Source organism: Acomys minous, assembly GCF_964271855.1.
Source record: "Acomys minous genome assembly, chromosome: 6".
Classification (NCBI taxonomy): Eukaryota; Metazoa; Chordata; class Mammalia; order Rodentia; family Muridae; genus Acomys; species Acomys minous.
The window spans coordinates 59,446,779-59,460,687 of NC_140487.1; the positions used below are offsets into that span (position 1 = coordinate 59,446,779).

Sequence of the window (13,909 nt, forward strand, 5' to 3'; positions counted from 1 at the left end):
TCACTGAGCTTTGAGCCTACTCATCCCCAAAGTATTTCTCCCTTATCTTCAGAAAAGGAGGAGAAAGGGGACTCACGGGTTAACATGTCCTTTCTTTCAAGAGGGAACCTCCACTTCCGGTTTGTCTTCTCTTCATTATTAAACTATTGTATTTATGGTGTGTGTGTGTGTGTGTGTGTGTGTGTGTGTGTGTGTGTGTGTGGTGTGCCACAACGCATATATGGACGTTGATTCTACCATGTAAGTTCCAGAGACTGACTCGGTTTGTCAGGGCTGGTGGCAAGCACCTTTACCTGCCGAGGGTATCTAGCACCTGTGCCTTTGGTTGAAACTACTGCACTATCTCCCTCCCTTCCTCCTTCCTTCCCTTGACAGGGCCCTTCTATTTAGCTAGACCGAGATTACTGGCATGTGCCACCCTCCCCTGGTGACAGGACTGTTCTTATGGAGGCCAGGTGTGGGAGCACAGGGCCGTCCTTGCTTCCTTGACTCCCTGTGGCCACACAACTCCTGCTGCGTTGTCGTTAAGGCAAGTCTTAACTGTTCTCAGCGTGCGGGTTTAAGGGAAGTCGTGTAGATGGGTGACAGGAGCTGGAGATGCTGGATGACCATCAGATGTGTTTCCAGAGAAAGGATGAGCTGAATTGGCTAAAGCCTAAACGCATATTGAAAGAGAGCAGCCAGGCTGCCAGCGCTGTGACAGCAGACAAGACACTTTGTTCTTCTGAATGAGGGTCTCAGGAAGCCAAAGCTGGCCTGGAGCTTGATACGTAGCTGAGGATGACCTTGAACTTCTGATCCTCCTTTCTCCGGTTTCCAAATACTGAGCTCACCACCACCACCACCACATCCAATTTTCTCTGGTGCTGGGAACTGAACTCAGGGCTTCCTGTACACTAGGTAAGCATTGTACCAATTGAGCTACAACCCAAGCCCCCAAGAAAAATAACTCGAAAGAATAAGCTATTAATAACATGCTACAGTGTAATGAACTTCAAACACATTGTGTCAAGTAAGAGAAATCATATACAAAGGGTCCAATATCTCCATCTTTATCAACACCCACAGTACAGACAAATCCACAGAAACAGAAAGTATGTTGGTGACTGCCATGGCCTGTGGGGACAGGTGCTAAGGACAGCAGGGAGTGGCAGTTCCCTCTTTTGAGTGTGACTCACTCACAAGAGAAGCTACCTGGGTTCCTGTGGAAAGAGTGTCACCAGCAGATGTTTTCACCCACATCTGGGGCTTTTCCTCCCCTCTGATTTCTCAGGAGTGAATATTTGAAATGAGGTAGCAGAGGCCAAGTTCCCATCACACATAATTGATTTAATGGCCACTCCCACACTGGACTGCCTGTCTCCAGCGCTCTTCAAAGTGGAAGTGAACCTTGCGAAACTCAATAGAAAAGCTTTTGATCTTAACTGGTCATTAGTGTCTTGCTCAAGATAATATTTCAGTGTCAGCTGGCAACAGTCTCTTATGAAAGGAGCTCTGGAGGTGCAGAGCCCCTGCCTACAACTTCAACAATTTTATACTTCATTATGAAATAACTTCAACCAGGCAGAAGAGTTACAAAGCTAGCACAAGAATTCATATGGCCTTTACTTAGACTTACTGATTTTCACATTTCACCATATTTGCATATCTAATCTCTCTCTCTCACCATTTTTAATGAGATGCAAGCTGCAAACAGTATGCTCCTTTGCTTTCATCTTCAGCTCCTGAAATGGATGTTTTCCATGTTAGCACAGCATAGTTGGCAAAATTGGGGAATGTAACATCGCTGCCGACCATCTCAATGACATGCTAAGCAATTTACCCTACCCCATCCCAGTCAGGATCCCACCCAGGGTCGTGGGTCGTATTTAGTTATGTCATGTTTGTCCCTTTCATCAGGAATATTATTACTGTAGCTCATTGTGTTTCCTAACATCACCATCGGTAAAGATGAGCTTTTGTAGATTGCTCCATGCTTTGGAGTGCCATGATGCTAATACTTACGTACATTTGGGGCAGGGATACCACACGCATGATTTTACTTCCTCTGTAGTACATTGCACATCTCAGTAGCCTTTGTATTGTTTTTATTCAATACATTGAATATATAGGACTTATTTATTCATTTAACACAGGGCCTCATGTATCCTAGGCTGGTCTTGAACTCACTGTGTAGCTAGAAGTGAAGTGCTTGCTGCCCTTGCCAGGTTTTATTCAGTGCTGACAGTCACACCCAGGGCTTCTGGTAAGCTAGGAACATACTCTGCAAGCTAAAACAAAAAACAAAAAACAAAACACAAAACAAAACAAAACAAAACCAAAATGCATGTGGCACAGGGCAAGACACAGAAACTGGGACATTACTCTTGACTGATTAAATCTGGGAGAATATAGCAATAAGGAGGAGGGCCATTCTTTCTTCCTCTCTCTCTCTCTCTCTCTCTCTCTCTCTCTCTCTCTCTCTCTCTCTCCTTAAATACAATATATTCACTTTTCAGGACCATAAAAATTAGCAATCTTTTTTCTTATTTTAGGATATACAGGGGAAATCTGATAAATATTTAAAGTATGAGTTCACGGGGGAATGCTCACAAAGTGTAATGAAATGTGCTTTAGTTTGCATACAGAATGACACACCCTTTCTTGTCATAGCAGGTCAGTTTCAGCAGAAGGCTACATTGTGGCAATGTTCCATCCTGCCCTCCACTTTCCACATTTTTTGGTTCACTGGTTGGGACAGTGACTATCTTTTTTATATGTATTTACCTTTTTTTAAAAAAATAATCTTGTGCACACAAATCTGACAGATTTTGGAGCTAACTGGCATTTTCCAGTCAGCTCTACAGGATGGAAATAGGATTGGAGTTTGCTCAAGGCTTTTAGGTTTTTGGCTAAATATGGACATGGAGGGCAGAGGAATCCACCTGCCTGGTGTGTGCTCAGCTGTGTGGACTGAATTCTGGTGATGTTGCAAAGCAAAGACTTCTGAGCAGCGTGGGAAATGGGGCCTAGTAATGCCTCAGCACCTCAGATCCTTCCGGGTTTGGCCTGGAACCCGTCTGTGCTGCCTCACCTCTCTTCCTGTCCATCCCCTCTCCACAGATGGAAATCCTAGTCAGACGTGTGTGTGTGTGTGTGTGTGTGTGTGTGTGTGTGTGTGTGTGTGTGTGCTGTGTGTCTGTGTGTGTGTGAGAGAGAGAGAGTGTGTGTGTGTGTGAGAGAGAGAGAGAGGGAGGGAGGGAGGGAGGGAGAGAGAGAGAGAGAGAGAGAGAGAGAGAGAGATTGAGAGAGAGAGATTGAGAGAGAGACAGAAAGAGAGATTGAGAGAGAGAGAGAGAGAGAGAGAGAGAGAGAGAGAGAGAGAGAGAGAGATGTGTATGTGTATGAGGGGCCATATATGAGTGTATGTGTGTGTGTGTCTGTGTGAGAAAGTATGTGTGTGTGTCTGTGTATGTCTGTGTGTGTCTGTGTGTATGTAAGAGAGAGTTTTAGAAGGGCTTCCCATGCCAGTGCTCACACTTATTGTCTAGTGTAGTCTTTAAAATGTTAATGCAAAGCTGGGCGTGGTGGCACATGCCTTTAATCCCAGCACTTGGGAGGCAGAGGCAGGAGGATCACTGTGAGTTTGAGGTCAGCCTGGTCTACAAAGTGAGTCCAGGACAACCAGGGATACACAGAGAAACCTTGTCTCAAAAAACAAAACAAACCAACCAACCAAACAAACAAAACTATAATGCATTTCTTTTTAACTTTTATAGATTTGATCAGGGTCTGATAATGATGAAAATACGGCTTATAACGAAATGAGGGATTTCTAAATTCAAAAATAAATTATTCAAGAGCAGAAGGGATGATTTTTGAAAGCCACAGTGAAGGGCATGTAGATTGATTGAGGCCAGAACTAGCACAGAAGCTTGCACTGCCTGCATTGGCTCAAACATGCTTAACTTTTAGACTGAGCCTCTTAGGAAAAGACGAGGAGTAGACGGTGAGCAACATTGGAAAGCTAGCACACATACCTGCCTGGCTGGCTACTAACACTTCGGTTTTAAATCCTTGGCAGCCCTTCCTAAAACACTATGGTGTTTTCCAAGCCTATTTTTACACTCATAGCTAGACTGTATCTTACGATGTCTGTAACGCGGATACTTCTGTAAGTCAGCATGAAATTTGCTTGCTCATGAGGGTCCCCATTGCACCCAGGTTCCTGTGTAAGGGGACTGTAAGGGTTGAGGATTCACATCTGGGTCTTAAAGGTGGCAGTCAGGGAGGGGGTGTGGTGGGGACATAGTTCATTATAGTCCTGGGCAGACATGGACTTAGCTACAGCCCCAGCAACGTAAATTTTGAGATGTATATAAAACACACCAAATCAAAACTCTATCCTTATGAAGCTGGGGTCCCAAAGCATTCTAATTTTCGCAATCACATCGTTTTCCTTGTTAGCCTGTATTTGAGTACTGAGACTGGCCCACACAGGTTCACAAACAGGCCATGGAGCATGTGAGTGGGGTGCATCAAAGGAGCTGTCTGTTGGTGCATCTCATGGGCTCTGACTCACGAGGGCCAGGGTCACATGCCCAGCTTTGGCTCCGGGCCTCACTGGAACCTGTGCGTGCACATCCCAGCCTTTTTTTTATGCTCTCTGTGATACTTTGGCTATAAACCACTGCTATGCTTCAATGCAATTTCTTGTGTAACTCTGGTGATCCTGACAGGCCTATGCTTGTGAGAGCTTTGACCATGTAAGGCCCATGCAATGACGGCCAGTTTATGACCTTGCATCACCTGAGTCTGTCCATCTGGGGTTTGACTGTGGAACACTAGATGTCACCAGCAAAGGCTAAGCAGGGTTGATAGAAGGTCCTCAGCTGTCCTGTGTGCTTCGGGGTTTGAAAAATCACCTGAAATGATTTGGAAAAGCTATTTTATTCCCTTTTAAAACAAGTTGTTTACCTTACGAAAAGTTGGAATTAACCTGCTGATTGCTTCTATCTACAAGAGCAGTTCAAATTGCTGGATTTCCTTTGCTCTTTGAAATTGTTTTGTGTTTTTAAAGGCCGGATCTTTCTGTGTGCTAGGTTGGACTAGAACTTGTGATAATCCACCTGCCTCAGCCTCCTGAGTGTCAGGATTAAAGGCATGAGGCCTGACTAAAAGATTCCTTCTGAGATCCAAGTTGGTCTACATGGTTAGTTCCAGGGCCAGCCAGGGCTAATGGGAAGATTCTGTCTCGAATCAGCAACGACAACAAAGACGTGGGGAGCCAATGAAGTCCTGAGTGAGTGAGTGAGGTTGACATGGGCACGGCCATGCCAAGGACTTCAGTACCTCAGTCCACGGGAGTAAGTTGCAAAGCCTTTCCTGGGTGAGGCTCAGGGAGATGGGAAAGCCTTCCTCTGCTCTGTGTGAGTGTTGAGGGCGGATAATCCTTTACCTAAAACCAGTGTACGCACACACTGTCACACAGATCCCTCTTCTCTTCTTGTCCCTACAGAGACCTCCTACGAGATGAGCCAACCCTTTCTCCTTGTTCTATACATAATGTGCTGTAGAGTTTCTGGGTGCCTTCCGACAGAGCCACCACAGCTCCCCTAACCCCAAATTTTCTCTCTGTGTGTCTGCTGCCTCTTCAGTGTCTGTCATTTTTCTTCATTCCTGCACAGCCTGAGTCAGGTTTCCAGGGCCAAGCCCTGCAAGATATGGCAAGCAATAGATTGTACAGTATTATAAATGTGCGAACTGGTAAGCGGCCATCTATTATCAACTGTATGCAACTGGCAGTGCAGTTGACCTGCCATGTTGGTATCTGAATGATGTGCATCATTGTGATGTCATGACAGTTGCATTGTGATGTCATGACAGTTGCATTATTGCGATGTCATAACAGCTGCCTCACTGTGATGTCATGACAGCTGCCTCGTTGTGATATCATGACAGCTATGTCACTGTGATGTCATGACAGCTATCGATTCATGTTCAGCTCTGTTGTAATGTTTTATTATTATGTGAAGGAGAGATAAACCTGTCTTTTAGGATTCCAACTGTGGGATCAGAATGGTCTCGTGAGAAAACAGGTGAGGTTAATTCACTAGAAGAGCAGCCACCTCGTACAGGAGCTTAATTGTTGCCAGCTGAAAAGATCCCGTGAACAGATTCTGGGAGGAGATATATAAATGAGCCCAGAACTGGAGGCGGGGCGTTTTGGAGACTTGGGATAGTTTTGGTTGTTCATTGGGCACTTCAAGACGCTCCTAGAGAGAACCGCTCGAGGAAAGGCTTCAGGGCTCCGGCTCCTGCTGAGGTTCTGGGTTCTGGTTACCCCAGGTTCCAGCAGAAGAAAGCCTGCTGATTACGTCAGGAGAATCATTCCTCGGAACTGATATCCTTACAGTTTTGTTATTGTGTCCATTAATCCTCATTTCCTATTGTTTTGGTTAGTCGGGTTATAAGTGACGTAGGCTCGTTCACTAAGTTGTTAATAAAATAAATTGGTTAAGAAAATTGAGCCTACAATTATGCTGGAGAACAATACTTTACATATGCAGTTATTAGCTCAAACACCACCAAGCAGCACGTGACTGCACACTATGTCAGCTTCCTTCCCCATATTGTTGACAGCTTTTCGTCTTCGAAGATACTCACATGAGGAAATGACTTAAGGAGCTGTAGCAGCCATCTTGAAGGCATGAGGGCACAGGTGCCAGGGCTGAGCATGCAGTTGGTGGTAGAACACTTGCGCAGAGTGACATGAGGCCCTGGATTCAATCCCCTGCACCGAAAAGAACAGAAAAGGGTTATGACTAAGCGGGGCCTTGTCTGACACTACTGAGCTAAAGCCAGTGCACAGCCTTTCTTGTAACAATCCAAAGCTCTCTGCACAGGTGTTCTAGCCCCTGAGACCCAAAGTTGACATCAACAACGCGAACAGCACTGATTACGTGCAACACGGGTAACCGCGGCACACAGACATTGACATTGCATTAGACTGGATATTGATGGGCATGCGATTTAGTTCAGGGCTGTGGGGATTTTCTTCTTCCTGTATATATAAGCCAGATAGTAAACATTTTGGCCTCGTGGCGGTGTGGCCTCCACCACAGTCACTCCACTGCACAGCTGCTGTGGTTAAGCAGCCACCGACAGCTTGGAAACGAGTGAGCGTGCCTGGGTCCAGTGACACTGCATGCACGACACTGAACTCGGACTCTGTATAACTGGCACTCCTGTGTCACACAGAATTTTAAATGGTTTGGGGGTTTCTCAACCAGTTAATGAAACAAAAGCCTTTCTTTGCAGGCTGCACTAAACATGCAGCTGGCTGGATTTGGCTCATGGCCATAGTCTGCTGACTTGTCCTGGGAGATAGGAGGAGCCTAGGAAACAGAACAAAACTAAACGAAACTCCCTCTTGCATGTACAGGAAGGCGGGATGTGGTAGAGAAAAGACAGGTTTTAAGGTTTTCTTTTACTTATATCATTATGAAAGACAAGCTTGTGGCAGCTGAAAAGAACTGAGAAGGAGAGGAGAGAGGCCTGGGAACCAGTTCAAATGGGAGAAACAGGAATGGTAGGAAATGTATGCTTCTCAAGTTCCGCTTAAGAACTTCTTTCCCAGGTCACTTGGTAGCCTAGGGTGGCCTTGAACCCTCGACCTCCTTCTTCCACTCCCCAAGTGCTGAGATGACAGGAAGGCAGCATTAGCACAGCTCACACTTTGGCCTTTAACTGACCTCGCCTTGTAGGTAGCACCATGTGGGTGTTCTGTTTTCTCACAGACTACATACCACAGGGCTGCAGGGAGACGCTGTCCCCTGGAAAACCAGGTTGGAAGTGTCTTCCATATTGACTAGCCTTAAGGAGCTATGCGGACCCCTGGGGGAGAAAAGTACTCAGCGGTTTCCCACCTGTGCAGACCAGGCAATAGCAGCAAGAGTGTCTGTGGGCTAACCAACTGCATCCCAAGTGAATTTGAGGTCCACCCCACAGGAGGAAATGAATATATCCCCGATGCTGAAAACTTGGCCCAAAAGCCTATGCCTGGGAGGTCGCAGGGCCTAGGGGAGACGGTACCACTGATGTTTTGCTAAGTGGATATGAAATCAAACCACTTCCTAAACATTTATGTTTCTATCTGTACACTAGCGCTGCTCTCAGCTTGGATCAGAGAAGTTTCTTGCAGAGGGCAACACTTAATGTAGTGTAGTGCTCTTTCTTTTTTTTAAAAAAATTCTACTTTATTTGGGGTGTTTAGGTGTCAACCTCCCTTCCAACCTCCCAAACATATGTAGAAGAAAGGTTAGTGGTGAGGGGGGGGTCCCCATTACTTCTCCCAGCTGTTTAGGGTCAAAAATAATTTTTTTGTACTATACCCATCTCTGACGCAGCCAGCAGTATCCTCTAAGCCGCTGCCCCTCAAAGCCTTTCTCTCCATCTGCCTGTTCCAATCTGAGACAACATCTGCCTCTGATGTCTTCAAAGTGCTACTCACCACACACCAACACCACGCACCGTGCCACCATGCCACGTGCTCTCTGTGCCCTTATTTATATCCTCAGGGCCCTAGACCACGCCCCTCTCCGTGCAGCTGGGGGAAAGGCCTCACTAGCTGGCGAAAGCCACGCCCCTCGCGAAACAATGAACAGGTGTGGACAATCTAAAGCTCAAACTAAAATCCAACACTTGGGATTAGAACAAAAACATATTCACGTAACACAACTGAGTTTACAAAGAACCCAAAACTTCCCTTACAATGTAGAGTCTCACCACTGTGAAAGCACTGAGAATGAGTGGGTGTTCAGCCCTTAGCCATAAGCAGGACATCTGTGTCACTGCCTCTGAGGCCCAAGGGACATTACGGAAAAGGGGTGGGAAGATTCTAAAAGCCAGAGGGTGGAGAGGGATGCGGTGAAACACTGGCACGGCTATCCCAGAAGTCAACTCACAGCAGCTGCGGTGACCTGAGCACCAACAGAAAGCATGCGGTTGGGGCGTTGGGGCGTTGGGGCAGGCATAGGTGGGGAGAGGGAGCCAGAGTGCGGGAAGGGCTAGAGGGGACAATGGCAAGTGTGATCACAACACTGTCTGTACATATATCGAGTTATTAAGTAAATAAATAACTATGGCCAGATGTCCCTGAAGCAGCGGAAGGAAGTCAGGAGTGTAGAGGGACTGCTCCATGTAGCCCTCATGTGACTTAAAGGTACAGGCACTCCACAGCAGCTCCTTCACATAGACACTCAGAGCCAGACTGGTGGGGTAGAATAAAGGCAAGAGAATGAAAAAAAAAAAAAAAGAAAAGAAAAGAAAAAAATGTGATGCAAGGAGGAAGACTTAGGAGAGCTAAAGGGAATGTGTACCTAAAAGCGAGGAGTGCAGTGAGCTGAGGACAAGTGACCAGGAAAGGCGAGGGAACCTTGAGAGCCAGCTCTGCTCACACAGTGGCCTGGGCTTTCCTGTCCCTCGCAGCTGCCTTCCCGGAGGCTTTGAATGTCACAGTAAGTCAGTGGCAGCTCGATTTTGGGAGTAAGAGACTCCTTGATCAAGCTGGCGCTTACCCAGATGCTGCAGCAATGGGCGGGAGTGCGGGAAGGGACCAGAGGCCTGTGGGGGAGGTCACCCTGGCAGGGCTTTGAGGGCTGCAGGGAGGCTAACCATCATCCATCACAGCGTCACCCACCATGAGGGCTGCTTTTCCTGGGCCGGACAGAAACCCTGAGTTGGTCACATGGCATGTGAACCCTGACTGATTGCAGCCATTTGCCCAGTGGCACTCTCAGCACTGGGATGGGGGTTTGAACCCCCCCTCCCCCCCACGTCTGCCTTCAGAACTGGCTCTTGATCCCCCGCGTACCTTACAAAGGGCTTGCAGGGTGTGTGTGTTATCAGGACCTGGTGTAGCTATGACCCCTTCCTTTACTTGATGCCATTTGTATCTCAAATAGGAACAAAAGCCCAGCCTTTTGTTAAATATTCAGTTCTACTGGGGACTATATATATTTGTTTGGGGGGGGTCTTAAATTCTTTTATTGCAGCATGGTCTCTGGCGTATTAGGCAAGGCTAGCTAGAACTCTAGATCCTAAATCTCTTTAAGGACTATTTTTCCTGTCATTTTAATCACAGCAGTGACTATTTTTAGTCAAAACGAGGCCATGTCCCTTGCTGGTGGCACTGAATGGGCTGTGAGTGGTTCCACAAACAAACAGCAAGCGTAACAAGAACAACCCACCCCCCCACCCCCAACCACAGTGACAGGGGAGGCCTTTTAACAAAGGCACAGGCACAAGTTAAAAGCGCCCAGAACTTTTCATCTCTAATTACACGATTTGTAGCTCACTTAGTGGAAACGAGCCTGGCCTCTCTCTCTGAGTCTTGAAAAGACTGTGTTTTGTACCAAGCTGATCCAGCCATGTCAGGGATCAAACCGGAGGGAAGAGGAAAGGAAATGATTAGGACAGCATCAACACACTGTTTCAAAAGGAAAGTTAAAGATTTTTTCCATTCAGCCTGTCCAGCGTTAAACCGATCGTTCAGGCCAGCATTGTGGAGTGTGTTCAAGTTAAGGAAAAGGGCCACATTCTTTATTAGCTAGCACATTCTTCATGGGGCTAATGCTGGCTGGAGACCAGAGCAAGCATTAGAATGGTGAACAGGGCTGCACCCATTCAACTGATTCATGCTGTTTACTGATGTTTAAAAATAAAGACCCCCATTGATCCAGGTTCTCAGGGCCCCTAGTCTTTTCATCAAGTGTGTAAGCCATTGGCATGGTACGCAAGGCCCCAGAAAGGGAGACCCTGAAAAAGGATCGTAAAGGAAGTAGACTTGGCTGGCAGGGACACATGAGAGCCCATGAAAAGAACACTGAGTGTCTTTGGGGTTGGGCCAGGGGCCCCAGCTGTCAGATGGGGCCTGGCTGAACACACGATGTGTGGTAAAGGAGCAGCGTTTCCGAGGAGGAGGAGGAGGAGTTAAGGGCAGACCGATGTGGCAAAGGAGGGCTGCAATGGTCGAGAGCCAGCTGGGCCTGGCACCAGGAGGGTGCAGCAGGCACCTGAAAGCCATTCCTGCTCCAATGAGGGCCATTGTGCTGCAGCATGTCACCCCCGCAACCCTGGGGGCTCAGCTGGACTGCTTGAGAAGACGCTACTGTTCTGTCATCTCACACCCATTCTTGGACATGCAGACCTGCCGTTCAAAGGCTTACTCAACTCTTAAGAGATTATAAACATATGCTTTAGCAGCCATGCCCCTCAGAAAGATGGCTGCCGGAAGAGACATGCGTAGGTAAGACGAAGCAACAACCAGCAAGCATAAAGGCTGTGAAAGAGAAGCAGACAGGTTTTAAGATTTGAGTTTGATTTCCCTGGCTACCCCTACACACCACACCACACCACACACACAGAACACAACACACACCCAGACAGGCACACACAAATACACACACACATATACACACAAACATACCCAGACAGATACACACACAGACACAGACACATATACACACACACACAAACACACTCAGATAGACACACACAAAAACACCCAGACAGAAAGGCAGACAGATACACACACACATACACATATACACACACAATACAGATATACACACACAAATACACCCAGACAGACAGATGCACAGAGACACACATACATACACACGTACAGATATACACACAAATATACCCAGACAGGCAGACACAACACACAGAGACACACATCTATACACACACAAATACACCCAGACAGACACAGAGATACATACATACATACATACATAAATACACCCAGACAGACAGACAGAAACACACACACACACACACACACACACACACACACACACACACACAGATAGAGACACAGACACACATTTTATAATTACTAATCTCTCTGTTTCTCTCCATTCTACAGACACTGCGTACCTCTCATGGAATGCCAGATGAGTCCTTGAGCCCTGATGGTGAAGATCAGAGTGAGCAGGTGTGGCCATGTTGGACAGTTTGTCAGCAGGGTTAATCTCAATTTGGACAAAGTAGACGTTGTTGCCATCAACAACCCTTGAATTGTGGCTGGTGTTACACTTCAGTTAAGAGACCTTTGCGCCTCTCAGCCTCTCAGACTATTCAAACAACGGACCACCCAAAAAGGGGGAATTTTTCCAGGAATCTCAATTGGGAGAAGAAAACTGTACCAGGCAGTATGTGTGTGTGTGTGTGTGTGTGTGTGTGTGTGTGTGTTCTAACAACTTGTCTGACCACCTTACAGGATGAGACAGAAGCCCAGATAATGGTTGGTGTGACTGCGTTGTAGCCGGGTCTTAGCTGTGGAAATCTGGGACTCTCCAGTTAAATTTGGATGTCCCTTCAGGAACGGAGACAGACTTGCAGGGCTCGCTGCATCTCTGTCCCTCTTCCCAGTGTGGCTACATTTGAAGAAATGTCTGCTTTATTTTTCTGCTTCTCACCTCTAATTAGACTCTTTTTATTGGCTTATGGAAGATGATTGGCTAGACCTGATGTAGGGCACTGATTGTGATCCCTCCAAGTTTGATGAACATTGACCTCTGTTTGTGTCCAGCCCTATTGTGTCTGACCTGTTACCAATTATGCTGACATCAAGAAGGCAGTGAAACAGGCACCAGAGGGCCCCTAAGAGCATCCTGGTCTACACTGAGGAGCAGTTTGTCTACTGTGGCTGTAGCAGTGACCCTAGGGCTGCCACTGCCCTCAACAACTACCTTGTCAAGCTCAGTTCCTGATATGACAGTGACTTTGGTTACAACAACAAGAGGGGGAGGCCTCATGGTTCACAGGACCCCAGGGATTAGGAAGTCCTGGACTGCTCTGCCCAGCAGGAACACAGAGCAAGGCAGGACCTTGATGGCTGGACAGTCCTTGTCCAACTCATCTGGCCCCCAGGATCGCCCTTCCTTCCGCTTTGCAGGAAGAAGACCCTATGGCACTAACTACTGATCTTTCCTCATAGTTTTTCAAACTAAAAAAAAAAAAAAAAGAACCTATTCATTTCTTCACTATTATTTTTAAACAAACACCTGACACTTCCCTGAATGCTTTAGTGTGCACCACCAAGGAACACACTCAGAACTCCAAGTTGTAAGTTAGACATTAACACTAACTACTTAGTATCAACTTATACTCAGCCCACGGGCCACTATCCTGATCTCATGAGAGTGTTTTCTTCCGTCTTGCATAGCTGGCTCCAAAATACCCAATAGAAACAACCCAGGGAAGCTGGGCATGGTGGTGCACACCTTTAATCCCAGCACTCAGGAGGCAGAGGCAGGCGAATCACTGTGAGTTCAAGGCCAGCCTGGTCTACAAAGCAAGTCCAGGATGGTCAAGGCTACACAGAGAAACTCTGTCTTGAAACCCCCCAAACCAAACCAAACCAAACCAAACCAAACCAAACCAAACAAACCAACAAAAAATCAACCAACCAAACCAACAAAAAAACCCAGCAACACCTCAGGGGAGGAATGGTTTATTTGGTTCACAGCTTCAGGGCTATCAGTCCTCGGGCCCTGGCTTCATTGATTTTAGGTGCATCACGGCTGTGGGAGATGCGGAGGCGGCGGCTGTCCACTTCATGGCCGATGGGAAGCAAGGGAGTAGATAGGGGCCAGAGAGAAACTTCAAAATAGCCTCTCCCGTGACCTCCTTCCCCCAGCAAGTTCTCATCTGAGGCTTCCTGTCCCTGAGTGGGACACTAAGCACTCATCATGTGAGTCCGCGCTGGAAACCAAGCCAACAGTGAGTGTAGGGTCAGCACAGCATGGAGTAACACAAGCCGTGGTCGGCTGTCAGCTGGGTAACTTTCCTTTCTAGAGCCTCAGGCTTGTCTTCCAAGCTCACGTGGCTGGGAGCAGAACTCAGTTTCTTGCAGTCATGT

The 13,909-nt window shown here is 47.0% G+C and overlaps 2 long non-coding RNA genes across 2 annotated transcripts; one reads left to right on the plus strand and one right to left on the minus strand.

The window, feature by feature from the left end:
• Positions 1-9,334: 9,334 nt before the first annotated feature.
• Positions 9,335-12,050, plus strand: LOC311599852. Its single transcript, XR_014780031.1, has 3 exons — positions 9,335-9,497; positions 11,097-11,287; positions 11,912-12,050. It is a non-coding gene; the product is annotated as an uncharacterized lncRNA (long non-coding RNA).
• On the minus strand, positions 11,197-13,663 carry LOC311599853. The gene is made up of 3 exons (XR_014780032.1): positions 13,515-13,663; positions 11,883-11,954; positions 11,197-11,320 (listed from the first exon to the last, which is right to left on the minus strand). It is a non-coding gene; the product is annotated as an uncharacterized lncRNA (long non-coding RNA).
• Between the last annotated feature and the right edge of the window lie 246 nt (positions 13,664-13,909).